Source organism: Oryctolagus cuniculus, chromosome 4, assembly GCF_051225735.1.
Source record: "Oryctolagus cuniculus isolate XC-2025 breed Fujian yellow rabbit chromosome 4, ASM5122573v1, whole genome shotgun sequence".
NCBI classification, from domain to species: Eukaryota; Metazoa; Chordata; class Mammalia; order Lagomorpha; family Leporidae; genus Oryctolagus; species Oryctolagus cuniculus.
In genome coordinates, this window is record NC_142870.1 from 3,407,591 (window position 1) to 3,426,388 (window position 18,798).

The window sequence follows — 18,798 nt, forward strand, 5'->3', positions numbered from 1 at the left end:
TCATGTCGCTTCCACAGGTCACCAGGAACACATGGGAGGTGATGTCGGGGGAAACAGGCCCTTTCCAGAGACCTTGGCCTGCGAAGGGAGTCCGCAGGCTCGGGCATCCTGGGTTTGCATAGCGAAGGCGTGAGTGGCTGCCCCCCCCCCCTTACATAAATAAAAGAGAAATGGGAAGAGCAGCCTGGAAGGGCTCCCTGGCTCCGCGGTCGCTCCACAGCTGGGGCCGTGCAGGAGGTTTTCCATCGCAACAGGGAAAAGATAATACAGTGTTTCCAGCCAGAGGTCCCGGGAGGCCCCGGAGGGAGCTCGCCAGGGAGGCACCGGCACCACCAGGGAGCCCCGCCCCGGAGAGGAGGTGCACGGGGAGCACCCCCAGAGGACGCGGGGACAAATGAGGGCAGCTGGGGCATGCAGGGCTCAGGCCCCCCCTTAACGCACCTGCCCCGGGGGTCAGGCCCACCCACGTAGATCTTCTTGTTCCAGGCCTTTAAATGGAAGCTGCTTTGATGCCGGTGTGGCCGGTTTTGCACTTTTCTTTCCTAAAGCAACGGCACACAATCCTTCCCTCTAATAACAGTTCTGATGGTGACAGCTGAGCGCAGCGGGGGCGCTGGGAGGGGGCCCTGGGCTGGGAGAGACGAGTAGTGAGCAAGGACCCCGCGTTCGAATCTGGATGACGGATTACAGACTAGGACCCAGCAGCGTGAGTGACGGGAGAACACCGCGTTCTCAGAGACGCGCACCCGAGGGGCCGGCGCTGCCGCACAGCAGGCTAGGCTGTCACCTGCCACGCCGGCATCCCATAAGGGCACCGGTCTGAGCCCTGGCCGCTCCGTTTCTGACCCAGCTCCCTGCTGATGCACCTGGGAAAGCAGTGGAGGACAGCTCCCCAGCTGCAGGTCCCGGCTGCCCGGCGAGGAAACTGGACTCCAAAGAGGGGGGCAGCAGGCTGGAGGGTGCCCGCTAACCCCGGGTTCCTGCCTGTCGGCCTGTCCCCGGGTCACACACGGAGGAGGAGGGCTCACCACACCATCCTCCTTCCCCGCCCCCGTCCAGGGCCCTGACGTCCAGTGGCGACCCCGCACTCAGGGCTCCCGGAAGCAGGGTGGACTCTCGCTGCTTCTCCAGGGTGACCACCACCACCCCAGTGGAGCAGCCTGCCCACAGCGGCCCCCACTGAGCCCCTCCCAGACTCGGCTCTTCCCTCCACGTGGGATCCTGGTGTCTCCCAGCCTCCTTGTGCTGAGTCTGCATCCCGTCCCTGGCAGCCCCTTCACCCCGTCTCGGACGATGTCCTAGCCACGCCCTTGTGAGGATGTGTCAGTCGGTCTTCCCGGAGCCCCTTGCAAACATGAACTCATCGTACACCCACGTGTGTGCCATGACCTTGGCCGACCTTGGCCGACCTTGGCCAACCCGTCACAGTCGTGGAGACGTGTTCCCCAGCACTCAGCGTGTGGACAGCACGACACGAGAGAGAACACAGAGCGCAAGAGCGAGCCCGCGCCGGTGCCGCCTGGAGTCGGGGACGTGGGGGCCCGGCTCCTCCCGGTGTAGCAGCAGCCCCCGCGTCTCCCGCTGGCTCCTGGGCCCGGCTGAGTCACTGAACCAGAGGCTGGGCTTTCACAGGCTCTCCCGGGCATCTTGCGCTGAGCAGTGTTTGAGGGGACTTGGTTCAGGGGACGCCTGCTATGGAAAAGCGAGGAGAAGAAAGGAGAAGAAAAGAGACAAGTCTGAACCCAGGGTGCTAAGCCCAGGCCCTCTCCACTCTGCCCTTGACCTGGGACAAGCAGCCCACGTGCCAGTCATGGAAGAGCTGGCTTGGGGGCCCCTCAGGCTGGCTCTCGGCACAGCACCCTGCTCACGGCCACAACTGGGCTGTTTCCCTGGACGCCCGTGTCCAACAGAGCAGCCCTGAGCTGCCCGTGCGTTTTCCACGACTCCTGGAGCTGTGGCTTAGCTTCCCCGCCCCCCGGCGCCCCGCAGGCTAAGGGAATCCCAGCACAGAGCAACACGAAGGCACCCCCAGTGAGGGCGGCGGCTCCAGCCCTAAGTGGTCCGCGGCTTGGTCATCCGTCTGCCGTGGGCGGCGGCCAGCCCGTGACCTCACACCTGGCTCGCGTCTCGGCCTTGTGGTAATGACCTACATAGAGCTGAGAGGCATTTCCTCCAAGTGCCTCCCCGACGGGCACAGTGCAGGGGCGATGACTTCAGACTCTTAAAATAAGTTGCAATCGACCAACGTCTAACAGTTGAGCTTGGCACCGCCAGCTTACCTTGCAAATCCTCCGAAGTCCACCAAGGGAAGCTTCCTAGGGCCGGGGTGACGGACATGTCTCTCCCTGCCCTGTGACCGGATCCCCGGCAGCCGTGGAGAGCCACGGCTCCCGCCTGTTTGGGCTAGGGCTGCTCAGACCCAATTTTGGTTTCCCAGAATTCCCTCCCCAGCACAGCCTCTGGGAAACCAAATATTGTTTTTTCACGGAGACAGTTTGTGAATAAATACTGCTCTTAAACATTCCATCGTTCTTCAAATAAACAGGACATTGTTGCTGGTGTCTAAACGCTGCCCGATTGTTTTAAAAACAAACTGTGAAGACTGTGGCTGTCCCACCCCCGCCTTGGCCGGTGTCCATGCAAATGGCCCGATTCCTCTCTGAGCACCCCAGGGCTGCTGTCCACGGGGAAGCTGGTCTTCCCGTGGAGCGGCGTGGGTGGCCGCGGCCGGGGAAGCCCGGGCCACTGAGCCAGGCGCTGTATAACCACCTTGGCCCACAAAGCTTGCGTGGGCGGCCTCAGCAGAAACTCGAGCCGTCCCTCCCTCCAACTCGGCCAATGTGGACACGAAGATTGCGACCGGGCATACGTCCAAGGGCTCCCTCGGCTACCCAGGGCCACCTGCCAGGTGACAACGCAGCCACCTTTGGAAATAGGGCAGATCCTGGGCTAACAAGGGCAGGGGTGATGGGGCCGGCGCTGTGGCACAGTGCATAAAGCCACCGCCTGCAGTGCCAGCATCCCATATGGACGCCAGTTCAAGTCCTGGCTGCTCCATTTCTGATCCAGCTCTCTGCTGTGGCCTGGGAAAGCAGTAGAAGATGCCCAAGTGCTTGGGTCCCTGCACCCACGTGGGAGACCCGGAAGAAGCTCCTGGCTCCTGGCTTCGGATCAGCACAGCTCTGGCCGTTGTGGCCATTTGGGGAGTGAACCAGCGGATGCAAGACCTCTCTCTCTCTCTCTCTCTCTCTCTCTCTCTCTTTCTCTTTCTCTTTCTTTTTCTCCCTTCCTCCTTCTCTCCCTCCCTCTCTCTGTGTAACTTTGACTTTCAAATAAATAATCTTAAAAAAAAACAGGGGCGGGATGTGTTACTGGCGGGACTGAGGTCTCCACGGGCAGCGAGCGATGCCGATGCCACTGTTTCTTCGCACACCGTCAGTCAGCTGCCCTGCCGCTCCCCTGAGAAGGGCTGCTTCTGACCCCTAAGGGGCCAGGGGCCATGGCCGCTAGAGCTGACTGCACGTGCTGGCAAGTGAGCTCCCCCACCCTGTGCTGGAGGCCGGTGAACGGCCACCCCCTCGCCTTGTCCCCCACCCTGGGGTTGCTCTGGGGAGGACCGGGGACGCGGGAGCCGCGCAGAGCAGCAGAGCGGGGGTGGTGACGTTGCACCCGCGCTCTGCCCCCCCACTGCCGCCCGGGGCCTGGTGGCTGCCCTGGAATGACACGGCCGGCTCCAGCTGCTGCCCACTCGGGGTCCTCCACCCTCCCAGCAGCTGCACTGCTGCCCACGGGCGCCACGGGGACCCAGGATTCAGGTGTCCTAAATAAGCCCCAGAGGGAAGGGAGAGCACACGGTGGGCTCCTTCCTGCTGCCGCGGGGGGGAGAGGCAGCAGCAGCGCGGGACCCACGGCTGCTCAGTCCCCAAGTGGGGCACTCGTGGTACTGCCTGGTGCACACAGCACACATCCACACGTATCCCACACACATATCCACACGCATATCCACACACATATCCACACACATATCCACACGCATATCCACACACATATCCCACATGCATATCCACACACATATCCACACACATATCCACACACATATCCCACATGCATATCCACACACATATCCACACACATATCCTACACAAATATCCACACACATATCCACACGCATATCCCACACACATATCCACACATATCCACACGTATATCCCACACACATATCCACACACGCATATCCCACACACATATCCACACGCATATCCACATGCATATCCCACATGCATATCCCACACACATATCCCACACACATATCCACACACATATCCTACACACATATCCACACACATATCCACACGCATATCCCACACACATATCCCACACACACATCCACACACACATATCCCACACACATATCCACACGCATATCCACATGCATATCCCACACACATATCCCACACACATATCCACATGCATATCCCACATACATATCCACACGCATATCCACACGCATATCCCACACACATATCCCACACACACATCCACACACACATATCCCACACACATATCCACACGCATATCCACATGCATATCCCACACACATATCCACACGCATATCCACATGCATATCCCACACACACATCCACACGCATATCCACACGCATATCCCACACACATATCCCACACACACATCCACACACACATATCCCACACACATATCCACACGCATATCCACATGCATATCCCACACACATATCCACACGCATATCCCACACACATATCCCACACACACATCCACACACACATATCCCACACACATATCCACACGCATATCCACATGCATATCCCACACACATATCCACACGCATATCCACATGCATATCCACACACATATCCACACGCATATCCCACACACATATACCACATGCATATCCTACACATATATCCCACACACATATCCACACGCATATCCACATGCATATCCCACACACATATCCCACACACATATCCTACACACATATCCACACGCATATCCACATGCATATCCCACACACATATCCCACACACATATCCACATGCATATCCCACATACATATCCTACACACATATCCACACACATATCCACACACATATCCACACGCATATCCCACACACATATACCACATGCATATCCTACACATATATCCCACACGCATATCCCACATGCACATCCACACACATATCCCACACACATATCCTACACACCACACACCACACACCACACGTACACCACACACCACACGTACACCACACACATCACACACACATATCCTACACACATATCCCACACACCACACACACCACACCACACACCCCACACACCACACATATCCTACACACCACACCCCACACACCACACATACACCCCACACACATCCCCACACTGCACTCACACCACTCACATCACACACACATATCCTACACACCACATACCACACACACTACATATATCACACACACTATACACCACACACACTATACACATAACACACCATGCACACCACACAAACCACACATATACACACCACATACATGACACATATTCCACACAAAACACACACAACCAAAACACACTCCATGCACCACACACATCACAAATTAGACACCACCCATCACGTGCTACACACTTCATACACACCACTCATTCCACACGCATCACATACATCACACATACCATACACCAATACATATCACACACAACCACATACCACATACACGCACTGGAGACACCACAAACATACCAGATGCAAATCACACATACCATATACCTCATACACACACCATATACCAAATACACACACCACATCAAAAAACACACTACACACATAATACACACAAATCACGCCCACACCACACACACCACACACCATGAACCCATCACATACACCACACACACCACACACACGATGCACGTGACACACAGCACACACCATGTATCCACCACACATGTCACACGCAATACCCCAGACCACATGCACTACTTACCTCCTACCATGCACACACACCATATACACCACACAACACTCACACACACAACAAATGCACTGCACACCCTCCACACACCACACACACAGCATACAACACGTGTACATCATAAACCACATACATACTGTATGCGACACACAACACACACCATGTATACACCATGCACACACAATCACACAACAGCACACACAACATGCACCACACACCACTCACACCACACACACACACACCACTCACACACACACAAATACATAACGGATACACTGCATACACCCACACACACCACACCTACTCTACACAGCACTCACAAACCACATACGCACACACATCACGTACAACACGTCAGCCGCACCACACACACACCACGTGCAGCACACACATACTCCAACCAGTCACACCATCCACACCACACTCACACCACATCAGCCGCACCACACACACACACAAATACATAACAGATACACTGCATACACCCCGCACACACACCACATGCATCACACACATATTCCAACCACTCACACCACACACACCATCCACACCACATACAACACATACAACGCATCAGCCGCACCACACACACACCATGTGCAGCACACACACCATCCACACCACACACACCACACACCACACATCAGCCACACCACACACACACACCACGTGCAGCACACCACGCGGGGTTGAGTCCAGGCACCACGCCCGTGGCCAGCTTCCGGCCAGGAGAGGGCGGGAACATTGAGCTGCCAGCTGCCGCCCACGGTCGGGAGTCCCTGCCTTGGGGACCTTCAGCCGCCCCTGAGCACGACAGGGCAGAGGGCGCCCTCCGGGGGCCCCGGTCCCCGGGGAAGCCTTGCTCCCCTACCTCTGCTGTCCCCGCCTTCTCCCACCCAGGCACGGGGCCAGGGCCAGCTGCTGCTGGGACCCCCGGCCCCTCACCCCCGACTCGCGCCTCTGGGCCTGCTCCTCTCCTTAAAGGGCCCCACGACCCACCCGTTGTCCTTGCCAGAGACGCGGGCCACCTCCTGTGCACCTGGCCCTCGTTCTCCGCCTCCCCGCAGCCCGCAGCCCGCGGCCCGCGGCCCGCGGCCCGGAGAGCTCAGCTCCCTTGAGTCTCTGCGGTCTGGCCTCACTCCTGCATCACTCTGGTGCAAGCTTGCTCTGTCCCCTGCGGCCACTTGCTGGTGTCCGTGGCCTGTTTACGTCCACGCTGAGCACAGCAGCTCCACGGACACGCCCCCGTAGCCCCCCCCCCCCCCGGCTCGCAAGTGGATAATGTGCAGGCAAACTGTCCTTTCACACAGAGCTGGACCACACCACCCTACCCTGTAACACATGAACACGCGTGCACACGCGTGCACAGTCAGACGTGCTCCATTCCCCCGCCACCAGCTGTCAGCTCTCCACCTAAAGGGTCCGCGCACACACGCTCTCCCCCAGCCGCAGTGCCCGGACTTCCCCCTCATCGCGGTGGGGTTAAATGTCTGCACAGTCTTGTGTTTGGTATCCCCTGTCTTCTCCAGGAAACCGTGACTTCTTAAGGTCGGAAAACTACAGAATCATCCAGCCTGGCGCCCAGCGGGCCCTCAGCCAAACGCCCCCTGGGGAGTGGTGCAAGAACGGGTCACAGGGAATCAGAGCGGATCGGGGCAGCTGGCCTGGTGTCATGTATCTTGGGGGCCAGACGGAAACCCCTCCAAGGGAGCCCAGAGCTCAGGGCCACAGGGCACGGGGATGGTGGCTCCGGTCTGTCACTCACTGCGGGGGAGGAGACTTGGAGAGCCGGGCCTGGGGGAGGAAACCGGCAGCCCCTGCCCCACGGATGTCCACGTTTCCAGCCAACTGGGCCCATGGAGGAGGGGCCTCCTGCAGACCCAGAGCCACAGTCACTGCAGAGCAGACACCCAGACACGGACCCATGGCCGTGCGGACCGCCAGGGACTGGAGCCATGGAGCCCCCCGCCAGGCACCCAGGAGACGGCGTGCAGGGAGATGCAGTGCCACCTGCCACCAGACGGGCGCCCTTCTCCCGTGGCCAAGTGCCCTCCCCCGCCCCCTGATCTGGAGCGTCTCGGGGGAGGAGTGCCAGGGCCACGTGCAAGTCACGCAGAGACAAGATCGCATCCCTGCAATCTCACAGCCTGGCCAACCCCAGGCCGGGCAGCAGGGCGGCAAGGCCAGGTCACCCGGGGCAAGACGCGCCTGCGCAAGTACTGCAAAGCTTCCTGGGTAAGCTTCAGCAAAGAGCCCGAGGAGCAGCGGTGGCCCGCGAGGCGGGGGAGGGCGGTGTCCACTGCTAACCACCCACGTGGCTCGCAGCTTCCCCGTCTCACAGCCTCGCCAGCGGCAAACCTGTCTCGGCTTCCTGTCACTGCTCCAGGAAGCAACACAGACGGCACTGACACAGAGCCTCCCCAGGACGGAGCCTGCCGTCCGTCCACACTGCTCACCTGTCTACAACCTTCCCGCCAGGTGAGGGCAGGGGGGAGCGGGCGTTGAGGGGGAGCCGGCGTGAGGGGGACCGGCGCCCCGAGGAGAGACCCTGGAGAACAGGACATGACCGGGAAGCACTCAGCACCGCGGAGCCGACAGCCAGGTCCTGCGCAGACTCCGCAGCCCCCCGATGAGTGAGCAGCGGGGGTCCTGCTGCCGCTAAGTCACCCAGTCCAGGATCCCGCCTTGGCAGCCCCCGGGGACTGGCCCCTCGCCCCCCAGCTCTGGATGTCAGAAGTCCAAACTCCTGGGTTCAGCAGGGCCGCCTGCTCCGGGAGGCTGTGGCCGCTGCACCCCCCGGCCCCAGCCCTGCCCACCGCAGGTCTCTCTGATCTGCTCCCTCCCCAACCCTCCCCCTCCTTCCCCTCAGATGGACCCTTTGATGGCACGGGCGGGGGGGTGGGCCGCCTTGAAAACCCGGGAACACATCCCCCTGCCGGGCTCTCGCACCCATCGTATCTGCGAGGTCCTTTATGCCGTGTGCAGGCAGGCCCGGCCTCCTCTCGCTGCCCTGCCCACCACAGTCCTCGAGAATCACAAAAGCTTGCGTTCTTGAAACAGCAGAGAGCAGAGTGCAGTGCGAACTGGAATTCAGCTCCCAAGTTCAAGGGCATGGGCCAGCTCTGTGGGCCAGGGCTGCGGCCCGGCATCCCATGTGGGCTCCAGTTCAGGTCCCTGCTGATGCACCTGGGAAAGTGGGGGAGGGAGACCCAGAAGAAGCTCCTGGCTCCTGGTTTCGAATCAGCTCAGCTCTGGCTGTTGCGGTCTTGGGGGAGTGAACCAGCGGATGGAAGACCTCTCTCTCTTGCTCTCTCTCTCTCGCTCTCGCTCTCTCTCTCTGGTTCTCTGGCTCTGCCTCTCTCTGTAACTCTGTCTTTCAAATAAATAAAATAAATCTTTTAAACAAAGAAGTTCAAGGGCAGGGGGCAGGGCGTATCAGGGGAACCCAAGGGGGCCGGGGTGGGGAGAGTCCTGGCCACAGCAGAGCCTTGGAAAGCCCCAGGGCAGCAGGAGGGGAGGGAGCAGCCCGGGAGCCCCATGTTTCAGGGGCAGGAGCCTGGGCTTTGCAGCCTGGTGCAGGCAGGGCTTCGGCGACACACTGCGGAAGGGCCACCCTCTTCCTCAGCCGTGTGACGGGAACCTCAGAACCCTGGCAGCACCCGGAGCTGTGGGGCCTGCTACTTCTCTGAGATCCAGAGCACGGGGCTCCAAATGGGAAAACAAGCCTCGTGCCAAGAGCCGGAGCCCAGGCTGCACCTGTTGACATTTCTGTCGTGCACACACAGTGCGGTGCAGCAGTGACCCTGCCGGCCCAGCTCGGAGACCTTGGCTCTGCTCCGGGCCCTCGGCCTCTCTCTTCCACTTCCACTCGGAGAGCCAGGGCTGGGCACTGACGCCCTGGGGCCAAACGCCAGGCAGAGAGAGGAGAGAGAGAGAGAGAGAGAGAGAGAGGTCTTTCATCCTTGGACTGTTCCCCAAACCACGGCCAGGGCTGTGTCAGGCCAAGGCAGGAGCCAGGAACCGTGGGAGGAGGTCACCACTAGGGGAGGGGCTGGAGCCACAGGTCCTGGGGAGCAGCAGAGCTCCAGGTCGGCCTCGGTGACCCCGAGACCCTCCCCAGCTGCCCCGTGGCCAGCCCACCAAGCAACCCCAGGTGGACTTCCTGTTTCTTTGAGTAGCTGTATTTGGATGTCTCCTCGCCATGCAACGCCCCAGGCGAGGTGTAAACCGCATCTCCCCTTAGCAGAGCCATGATCAACACTTTCCTCACAGACAGGAACCCCCCCCCCCAGCAAGCGCTCCCCGGTCCCCCCGAGCCCCTCCCGCTGCCAGCCCCCAGCTGCCACTCACCGCCCTCTGTGTCTGCAGTCTCTGCGGACGGCAGGGTCGTGTGTCCAGCAGAGTGTGAGATCAACAAGTCCATCCACGGGGCCTCACCCCTGGGCATGGCTGAGACGGCCCCCGTGCGGTGCTGGCACACTTTCCTGCTGGCATCCCCAGCCGTTCAGGCTTCGGGAACCAGACCCACACACTGGGTGGCTTACAAAGAACCGAAACTGATTTCTTTTTTTTTTTTTTTTTAAGATTTATTTATTTACCTGAAAGTCAGAGTTACACAGAGAGAGAAGGAGAGGCAGAGAGAGAGAGAGAGAGGTCTTCCATCCACTGGTTCACTCCCCAACTGGTCTCAATGGCTGCAGTTGCACCAACCTGAAGCCAGGAGCCAGGAGCTTCTTCCAGGTCTCCCACGTGGGTGCAGGGGCCCAAGGCTTGGGCCATCGTCCACTGCTCTCCCAGGCCACAGCAGAGAGCTGGACTGGGGTGGAGCAGCCAGAACTCGAACCAGTGCCCATATGGGATGCAGGAACTACAGGCGGCGGTTCCACCCGCCATGCACAGTGCCAGCCCCTTGAAACTGATTTCTTACCATTTTGGAGGCTGAAGTTCAAGGCCACGGTGCAGGCAGACGCTGTGTCTGGTGAGGCCCCGCCTTCCCATGGATGGCGCCTTTTTTTTTTTTTTTTTTTTTGACAGGCAGAGTGGACAGTGAGAGAGAGAGAGAGACAGAGAGAAAGGTCTTCCTTTTGCCGTTGGTTCACCCTCCAATGACCGCTGCGGCTGGCGCACCGTGCTGATCCGAAGCCAGGAGCCAGGTGCTTCTCCTGGTCTCCCATGCAGGTGCAGGGTCCAAGCACCTGGGCCATCCTCCACTGCACTCCCTGGCCACAGCAGAGAGCTGGCCTGGAAGAGGGGCAACCGGGACAGAATCCGGTGCCCCGACCAGGACTAGAACCCAAGGTGCCGGCGCCACAGGAGGAGGATTAGCCTAGTGAGCCACGGCGTCGGCCCTGGATGGCGCCTTCTTGCTATCTTCACATGGTGGAGGCGAGCCAGCTCCCTGGTGCCCCCAGGGATGGGACCCTTCCTCTGCCAACCACTCAAGCAGGCTGTGCGAGATTCTCAATTTAAAAATTAGCCTGGGGGCCAGCGTGTGGTGTAGCCGTTGAGGCTGCTGCCTGCAATGCCAGCATCCCATGGGGCACCAGTTTGAGTCCAGCTCCACTTCCAATCCAGCTCCCTGATAATGCACCTGGGAAGCCAGCAGCAGATGGCCTGAGTGCTTGGGCCCCTGCACCCACGTGGGAGACCCGGATGGAGCTCCTGGCCATTGCGGCCACCTGGGGAGTGAACCAGCACATGAAGACCTCTCTCTCCATCTTTCCCTCTCTCTCTGGAGCTCTGCCTTTCAAGGAAAATAAGCAAATCTTTTAAAAAAATACCTGCTGCAGATGTGTTGAATTTGAGTCCTGTCTGTGGACGCCTAGGAAGGGTCAGACAGATGTCCTCACGGTCCCTGGGCTGGACCTTCACCACCCCTGCAGGGCCCATGGCCTGATTCCCTCCCAAAGGCCCCACCAGTGATGGCCGGCACAGTGGGGGTGAGGGTGGGACAGGGGGGTGGGGGCAAGTACAGTGACACAGAGGCCGAGGGTGCGACAGGGGGGTGGGGGCGGGTACAGCAACACAGAGGCCGAGGGTGCGACCGAAGGGGGGGGGCGGGTACACCGACTCAGAGGCCGAGGGTGGGACGGGGGGGTGGGGGCGGGTACAGCGACACAGAGGCCGAGGGTGCGACAGGTGGGGGGGTACACCGACACAGAGGCCGAGGGTGGGACAGGGGGGTGGGGGCGGGTACAGCGACTCAGAGGCCGAGGGTGGGACAGGGGGGTGGGGGCGGGTACAGCGACTCAGAGGCCACAGCACTGATCGCGTGCAGTGGACACACGGCTGTTCCCACCTCTGATTCAGTGCTGAGGCCCCATTACTCTGCGTTTCAAATAAGCAAATCTTTAAAAAAAAAAAAAAAAAAGAGGAGGGAGACAGAGAGAGACGGGGAGAGGGAGCCGTTTCTGCACCCACACCCCCATCTGTTGGACAACAGCAGTGCCAGGTGCTGACTCGGCACTGAGCGCACACAGTGTCCCTCGCTGGTCCTGTGCTCAGGGCTTGCAGCACGTGTGAGACTCTTCTTCTTCTTCTTTTTTTTTTTTTTAAGGTCTATTTATTTATTTGGAAGGTAGAGTTATAGAGAGGCAGAGAGAGAGAGAGAGAGAGGTCTTCCATCTGCTGGTTCACTCCCCAGTTGGCCACAATGGCTGAAGTTGGGCCAGTCCAAAGCCAGGAGCCAGGAGCCTCCTCCAGGTCTCCCACGTGGGTGCTGGTGTCCAAGCACTTGGGCATCTTCCACTGCTTTCCCAGGCCACAGCAGAGAGCTGGATCCATGCACGGCACACACACACACTTAGACACACATGGCACAATCCAGGCACCACATGCACACAGCACACATCAGACACATAGCACACATCCCACACACTTATCCATGCACGGCACACAGCACACACTTACACACATGGCACAGTCCAGGCACCACACACACATAGCACACAACACACACACACACAGCAGATACCATACACTTAGACATACATGGCACACACCATACACCACACTTACACACACAACACACACATCATATACCCCCCACACACAGCACATACACAACACACATCACACTTATATATAGCACGTATCATATACCATACACTTATACACATACCACACACATACATGGCACATACCACACTTATGCACACATCACACATACACACAACATACACTTATACACCACACACAGCACACAGCACACACTCATACATATGCCACATAGCACCCACTTCAACATACATCACACATATGCACATATATGTACAGAGAGACACATCTAGATGCACACATACCACACACACAAAACCGACACTCACACGTCCCACACACACACACACACACACACACGACTCTCTTTCCTCCTCCAAACTGTGAATGAAGCCTCCCACGGTAGCGACTGACACTCAGCACCTGTTTCAATCCTCCATGTTGCCCAGGGGCCATCTAAAAATACATTAAAAAAATCTGTCCCTGGGGCTGGCGCTGTGGCACAGTGGGTAAAGCCGCCGCCTGTGGTCCTGGCATGCCAGAGGGGCCCAGTTCGAGTCCCAGCTGCTCCCCTTCCGTTCCGGCTCTGCTGTGGCCTGGGAGAGCAGTGGAAGATGGCCTGATGCTTGGGCCCGGCACCCGCGTGGGAGACCCGGGAGAGGCTCCTGGCTGCAGCCCGGCCCTGGCGGTTGCGGCCCTTTGGGGAGCGAATCGATGGGTGCTCGTTCACTCTGCCTCTGCCTCTCTGTAAACTCTGCCTTTCGAACAAAATAAATAATTTTTTTAAAAATCTGTCACATAAAGTTCCTGAATCCAGGAACGCAGCCTTTCTCAGGCCAGCGGCCAGAAGTCCCGACGCGGGAGTCAGCGGGAATGACGGGCCCTAGGGGAACCCCGCGAGCCGTTCCGGCTTCTGTCCAGGCTCCACGTCTCCCCTGGAGGGCGCCAGGGTCGGGGTGGGGTCTGACCGCGTCCTCTCTGCAAATCAGGGCACACCAGGGTCCCGGGGTGCACAATACCAGAGGGCACACAAAGCTTCCCCCAGGAGTGCTTGTCCGCCCTCCAGGGCGTGAGGAGCCACAGGGAGGCAGGAGGCTAGCCGACCTCCCGGGCGCCCCCGGAGCTGGCGCCCCCTGCCCTGCACTGGGAATGTGAGTGAGGCCGCCACAAAACACCCCGAAGGCCGGGGAAGGGGAAGGGGATATTGATGGGAGAAACCCGACAGACCGGAGGGAAGGGGCGAAGAAGGAAAAAGAGGAGAGAGAGCATGAGAGAGAGACCAGGAAATGGAGAGAGAGCCACGTGTCAGGAACAGGTCCTGTGGAGCCTTTGCCCGGGGCGGGCAGAGAAGTAGGAGCAGCGAATCCCGTTAGGGTGGGGGTGGAGCTGACACCGGTGGTTGGGCCATGGGGTCACCTGGCTTCCAGCAATGATGGTGTCGGGAGGTGCAGATGGCGCCATAGATAAGACTGCGCCATTTTACTACAGGGAGGCTGGAAAAGCCTGGCTCCCCAACACACCTGCACCCCTGCCCACGCCCAGGACGGCCTGGCTCCCCAACACACCTGCACCCCTGCCCGCGCCCAGGACAGCCTGGCTCCCCAACACACCTGCACCCCTGCCCACGCCCAGGACGGCCTGGCTCCCCAACACACCTGCACCCCTGCCCGCGCCCAGGGCGGCCTGGCTCCCCAACACACCTGCACCCCTGCCCGCGCCCAGGACGGCCTGGCTCCCCAACACACCTGCACCCCTGCCCGCGCCCAGGACGGCCTGGCTCCCCAACACACCTGCACCCCTGCCCGCGCCCAGGACGGCCTGGCTCCCCAACACACCTGCACCTCTGCCCGCGCCCAGGACAGCCTGGCTCCCCAACACACCTGCACCCCTGCCCGCGCCCAGGACGGCCTGGCTCCCCAACACACCTGCACCCCTGCCCGTGCCCAGGACGGCCTGGCTCCCCAACACACCTGCACCCCTGCCCGCGCCCAGGACAGCCTGGCTCCCCAACACACCTGCACCCCTGCCTGTGCCCAGGACGGCCTGGCTCCCCAACACACCTGCACCCCTGCCTGTGCCCAGGACAGCCTGGCCCCCCAATACAGCTGCACCCCAGCCCATGCCCAGGGCGGCTTGGCTCCCCAAGACAGCTGCACCCCTGCCTGTGCCCAGGACAGCCTGGCCCCCCAATACAGCTGCACCCCTGCCCGCACCCAGGGTGGCTTGGCTCCCCAAGACAGCTGCACCCCTGCCTGTGCCCAGGACGGCCTGACTCCCCAACACACCTGCACCCCTGCCCACGCCCAGGACGGCCTGGCTCCCCAAGACACCTGCACCCCTGCCCACACCCAGGACGGCCTGGCTCCCCAACACACCTGCACCCCTGCCCGCACCCAGGGTGGCTTGGCTCCCCAAGACAGCTGCACCCCTGCCTGTGCCCAGGACGGCCTGGCTCCCCAACACACCTGCACCCCTGCCCACGCCCAGGACGGCCTGGCTCCCCAAGACACCTACACCCCTGCCTGTGCCCAGGGCGGCCTCTCCGGGCCTCACCCTTGCCTCTGGGTCTGCAGTGCTGTGGCTTCCTTCTAGGCCCCCAGGGTTTTTTTGTTTTTCATTTAAAAGGCAGAATAACAGAGAGAGAACCTTCCATTGGTTGGTTCACTCCCCAGAGGACCTTGATGGGCATGAACCCCAGCCAGGTCTGGGCTATTTCCACCAAGAACAACACGAGCACTGTTTGCTGAGTGCCAACGCGGGGCCAGTCGTCATGCAGAACTATAAGTCCAGGGCAGAGACTGTGAGGGGATGGGAGACAGGCAGTTAGGTCAGGTCCCTGCGGCCATGAGAAAAGGGGAGTCCATATGCTGGCTTTGGGGCTGGCACTGTGGTGTAGGTAAAACCTCTGCCTGCAGTGCTGGCATCCCATATGGGTGCCGGTTTGAGTCCTGGCTGCTCTACTTCTGATCCAGCTCTCTGCTATAGCCTGAGAAAGCAGAAGAAGATGCCCAAGTCCCTGGGCCCCTGCACCCGTGTGGGAGACCCAGAAGAAGCTCCTGGCTCCTGGCTACGGATCGATGCAGCTCTGGCCATTGCAGCCGTCTGGGGAGTGAGCCAGCCGATGGAAGACCTCTCTCTCTCTCTCTCTCTCTCTCTCTCTCTCTCTGCCTCTCCTCTCTCTGTATAAATCTGACTTTCAAGTAAATAAATAAATCTTTCAAGAAAAAATACGCTGGCTTCTACACTGGCGTGAAACGTACAGTCTCAGAGGTTGGCCACACTGTGGCACACTTTCTGGTCACCTTGTGCAATGTAGAGTTGAAGTACAATGGCGAAAACATTAAATGTGACATTTGGACAAAAAAATGCTGGCTTCTCCCCAGAAGGTGCCTTTAGAACAAAATACCCATCTCGGCCCTGAGTTCTAGTTCTATGAGAATAGAATAGGTGGTCACCTGTCCCACCCTTCCAAGGGTTTGTTTTATCCAGAGCAGGCTGGACAGGATTACAGCCCCGCCCTCCGATGGGCTGTGTTCCGACTGATCGTTCAGGTTGGTGCCTAAGACCCCGCCCTGACATGTTCTGGGGTCTGCGTCTCTGGGAGCACCCCCCACCCCCACCCCCACTGCTGCAGCCAAAGACTCCTGCCTTCAGTGACACGGCTTTGCCTACTGCCACGTGAGGGCAGAAATTCTACGTGAGGCAAGAACCGAGGTCCCTGCTTCGTCGCCATTTCCCGGGGACAACATGACCAAGGCGGACTCGGCTCCCTCCAGGCCCAGTGCTGGGCTCCCCTCTCCAACTGTGGGGTCCCATTCCGCCTCTCCCACCTTCTTCTCAGCCCCAGCAGCTCTCTTCATGTCCCCACTGCAGGCCAACCTACTCTCAGTCACCCAGTCCCCATGACCACCACCTCTTGCCATGGGGCCACCCCGGCCCCGCCCACTGTGAGCAGTACCCCAGGATGGTCCCCGGAGCTGACTCAGCTCTGTCCAGTCCTCCCAACTCCACCAAGCAGCCCCCACCTGGCCCCATCTTGCTCCCTGCCTTCACTCCCCTACCCTTCCCAGGGGCCCGTGAGACCTGCGCCCTCTTCTCTCCGGCACTGTTCAGGCAGGTAGCTCTGCGTGTAGGCGGGGCCAGTGGGAAAATGGGCATTTCTGTGCTGTGGGATGGACCAAGGAAGCCAGGCGAGGGAGCTGACCAGTATTTACATATCAGAGGTCCAACTAACGGGTTGGGTGGGTCCCAGCCCCCCAGCCCTCTCCCTGGGGGTGGCACCAAAGGGGCTATTGTGAAGTTCCGGGAGGGATTCCACACCCAGCAACCCTCCACCCATCAAGGTCCCAGAAAGGGTGTGGGGGACGAACGGAGGGCCCAAGCCCACATCCAGAAAAGCTGCAGTCGGAATGCAGACGGGGCTCTGAGCTCTGCCAAGAGGCCGCCTGGGCTGGCAGGTGTGCTCTCTGCCTGCAACGCGGCCTGCATGCCCCCCCACCCCACCCCCACCCCCACCCCCCGAGCAGCCGGTGCTGGCAAACAGGACCCGTGAGCCATAGCACCCACCTCTGCTGGCTCGCCCGTTCTGCTGGGCTGCCTGCTCCGCGTCTCTCTCCTCCCAGCCAGGGCCCTCGTGGGACTGCCTCGACCGGGATGACCTGGCCCCTGTGGGCCGATGGCTGCAGGGGCGTCTCCATGTAAAGGAGTTCCCGGGAGGGGACCCCTGGTCAGGACAGTGTGAAGAAGCATCAGAGAAGCTGCCTGTCGCGGTCCCAGCCCTGCCCACTGAGGGGACCAAATCAGACACAGCAGAGGGAGGCAGCTCCCGCCCCAGCGGGCTCTGGTGGCACCTGCTGTGGCACGGCCCCCCTCCTGCAGGGCCACGGCATTCCACGTGATCAGGCCTCCCCAGAGTGCCGGAGGGAGGGCTGGTGACAACACTGTCAGGGGGCCCCTCTCTCCCGCGAGGACCGTCTGGCCCTCAACGTGCCAGCCCCGAATCCCAGGTTCCAGGACCTGGCTCCTCCTGCTCACCCCTGCTCAGCCCCAGCTCCTGACTCTCAAGTTTCCTCACTGTCCCGACACCTTTGAGCCCTGGCTTCATCCTTAGGCTGCATCGTGCCCAGACCCCAGGCGTCGGCAGGCAGAAGCAGGGGACAGCTACAGCCACCACAGTCCCTAAGATGCTCAGACCTTCCATTTAAAAACGCACACTTCCACACGCGTCCCCTAGGGCTGCCGTGTCCCGGGCAGCTGCCGCCAGGAAGGCAGCGGGACTGGTGCCTCCACAAGGGGTCTGGGATAAGCAGCCTCTTAGCACCTGTGCAGTGCCACCCACCCAGTCTCCTGAGCTCAGAGCTACTTCCTGGAGGGACTGCATCAGGCCTGCATGGGAAGAGGAGTCCAGGCTCTCTCCTTTTATTTAGTTGTGGTGAGAAGACAACGTAAGAGCTACGCTCTCAAAGCTCGGGGTGTGAGAGATACAGCAATGTTGCCTCCGGCCAAATCGTGCACGCGGACCAGACTTCCTGCAGCCTGCTGCACGGACTGACAGCTGCTGCAGCGCCCCTGCCCCTCCCCCAGCCCTGGCACCCACGCCCACCCCTGCGTTCTCTGGATTTGACTGCTGTACACCATCAGTGTGTGATCGAGCAGTCTTGGTGCTTCTGAGACGGGCGGACCTCACCTAGCACAACGTCCCTACTCTTCAGCCACGCTGTCCCATCCATGCCGTCATGGGATGGAGTTGGTTGAATTAAAATTGCAGGGGCCGGAGCTGTGGCATAGTGAGTT

The 18,798-nt window shown here is 60.0% G+C and overlaps 1 long non-coding RNA gene across 1 annotated transcript; it reads left to right on the forward strand.

Moving 5' to 3' along the window:
- The first annotated feature begins 8,253 nt into the window (after positions 1 to 8,253).
- On the forward strand, positions 8,254 to 16,233 carry LOC138849471 (uncharacterized). Its single transcript, XR_011388316.1, has 2 exons — positions 8,254 to 8,487; positions 15,978 to 16,233. It is a non-coding gene; the product is annotated as an uncharacterized LOC138849471 (long non-coding RNA).
- The last annotated feature ends 2,565 nt before the right edge of the window (positions 16,234 to 18,798 follow it).